This window comes from Urocitellus parryii, chromosome 2 (genome assembly GCF_045843805.1).
Source record: "Urocitellus parryii isolate mUroPar1 chromosome 2, mUroPar1.hap1, whole genome shotgun sequence".
Lineage (NCBI taxonomy): Eukaryota > Metazoa > Chordata > Mammalia > Rodentia > Sciuridae > Urocitellus > Urocitellus parryii.
Window position 1 is genome coordinate 49380903 of NC_135532.1, and position 2738 is coordinate 49383640.

Consider the following 2738-nt stretch of genomic DNA (forward strand, 5'->3'; position numbering starts at 1 on the left):
ACAATTTAAGATGCTGGAAGATGATGAGGGAAATGACTTCTGGGATTCACATTTATTCCCTAAACAGACGTGAATATTTATCCATTTTCAAAGGTTAATTTATGCTGGCATTAATGGGTTGAATGCGGTCATGCTCACAATTCATTTGAGAAAATAAAAGATTAATAGTCACTAAATAAAATAATAAAAGATCAATAACTAGAAACAAGTAAATAAACATTATCATTTTTCAAACATTGTTTTTTATAGTAGTTTGTGCCTCTAAGGAATTATAATTTATTATTAATATTATAATTTTTCAAATTTAACTGGGGCTGATCTATCCTATTCCTTGACACCATTTACTTTTTTCTTTTTAATCTAAGAGTAAGCTTGAAGTAAAGACCAGGAAGGTCTATGTTGCATCACCAAAGAAAACAAGGTCAGAACAAAGTCATTGAAAGCATTACACCCTCAGATGTTACTCTTTGGAACTGATGAATAACTTCAATTTTCTCAATTCCATGACAAAGAGAATTGGAGCAGTTTTGCAGAGATCCATAAGAAACTGGCTGTAGCCAGATGAAAAATGACATTTCTGGTACTGTTATTGGCAAGGTTAAAGCTTTTTACAAATAAAAATCTTAAGATTTTCTCAGAATTCAGTTTAGTTTGTGAGTTATGTTGTCTAGGTGAATGGACGATTGGGGAAATTTATGAAGTGTTAACTACATTTAGAGATACCTGGAAATAAAACTTAAAATTTCTTTGGAGTGACAGACATACTGCTGCACCATTCTGCAATTCACTTTCCTTATTGACTTAGTAGAGGTACAACAAAATGCTTTTCTTTCAGAGCAGTTTGTTGTGATAATCATATTAGAATCAATGACATATATGAAGAAATTTATGTAATAAATAAGTTGGTGCTATATAAAATATCCTAATTAAAAAAATAAGCAGGATTTGGATTTTAATGTTGACTTTGATACAGACAGCTCAGTCTACATAAGCAATCACATTTATTAGAGCCGCAGGCATGACTATACAGTTGTAGGCTTATTACAAATTATTTGCAAGGGTCTCTCATTTAGAGTATTGTAAAATGTATATGGACGAAAAAAGTTTTATTATATAACTTTTAAGAGCTTTCCCAAGGAAGGATGGCTCATGCAGTAACTTGGCTCATGAAAGCTTGATGATTCAAAGTGAAAATGTCTTATTATTACTGTATTTCTCAGCCCATGACCTATTTACATTAACTCAGTCTCTATCTATTCTGCTCTGTGATAAATTTATTTCCAAGGGTTTGAGTAATTCTGGGCCTCCTTTTTTGCAATATTAGCCAAGCTTTTGCTTCAAAGGTTGATGTTATATAACTCTTTTTTTTTTATTTTACTCGAGGTGTGGAAATATTGGACTGTGATGATAATATGTCTAATCACAATATATATATTTTATCAGGCATTGAGGTACAGGCAATTTTAGTTCCTAATTAAAAGATTAAAGCATAAAGATGGTTTGTTCTTGGATTGAAATAATTCCCATGGAAATTTCTCAATACATTACATGTATTTTTCTCTTATGGCATATTTAGAAATATGTACATTATTTTAGAAATATTAACAAATCTATCTTATTTTATTGAGGATATAAAGAAATGTTGTGTGGCTAATGTAAAAAAAAAAGTCTCTGACCAACGGAAGGGTTCCTAATAATTTTTTAGCAGTTATTGTAATAAAAAATTCATTTAAAATTGTGCTTTTTGTGTGCTAATTATCAATATTTCTGACCATTTTTGTTTGATCTTGTGGTTTCCATTTCTAGGATAATTTTACTTGATAAAAATAATTTCAAAACTCATAAAATGCCAAAATACATTCTTTAGAATTATTATAGTCACATCAAAATATCCCTCCAAAATTAGAGTTAGATTTTATGTAAGTATTCAATATTTAATTTGCTTTTTAATATTCACAGCAAATCTTGCCTTTTAAGTTAATTTGCATTATATTTTAACACTATAGTTAATATATCAATTTAGAGTTGGTTGATCTTGCTGGCTACATAACATTACTGATATAATAAAAACTTTTGATTTGCTGTCCTATACTAACATTTCTTAATGTTAAAGGATTAGTAATTAAGCTTAAAATATTTAATTCCATATATAGAAACTGGTTTCAAAATTGTGTGACTTTCGATATCATTTGCTATAAATAAAATTTCAGTTGAGGCAGATATTCCAATAACAGAATATTTATGGATCATATACTTGGAATTAGAACTGATGGTAAATGCTTTCACAGGCTAATTAGTATTCAGAGAGGTTAACCTGTAGATGCATAAAACCATGGCTTTTCCATGCTGACTTTGATTAGGTGTGCTGTCTTTAATTAGAGACACAGTATCAGCCCTAACAAGTTGCTCCCTATCAATAAAAATGCAAAGGAAAGCTGGAGATTGAAGTTGTGATTATTTCTTAATATTGGATATTGAACAATTGAATAAGAGACCAAACACAGGAGATTGGAGTCACTGATTACTTTTTAATATTAGATACTGAGCAATTGAATAGAGGACCAGTCACAGGAACATGGGAAATTCCATTAAAATGGAAATTAATTGTACCATATTTGATCATTAATATGATTGGAATGTTATTTATTTAAACCTAGTGTATTTTGAGAACCACATTAAATCTATTCTTACAAAAATGATCAGACTATATTACAGACCTTATCTCTTATATCTGTACT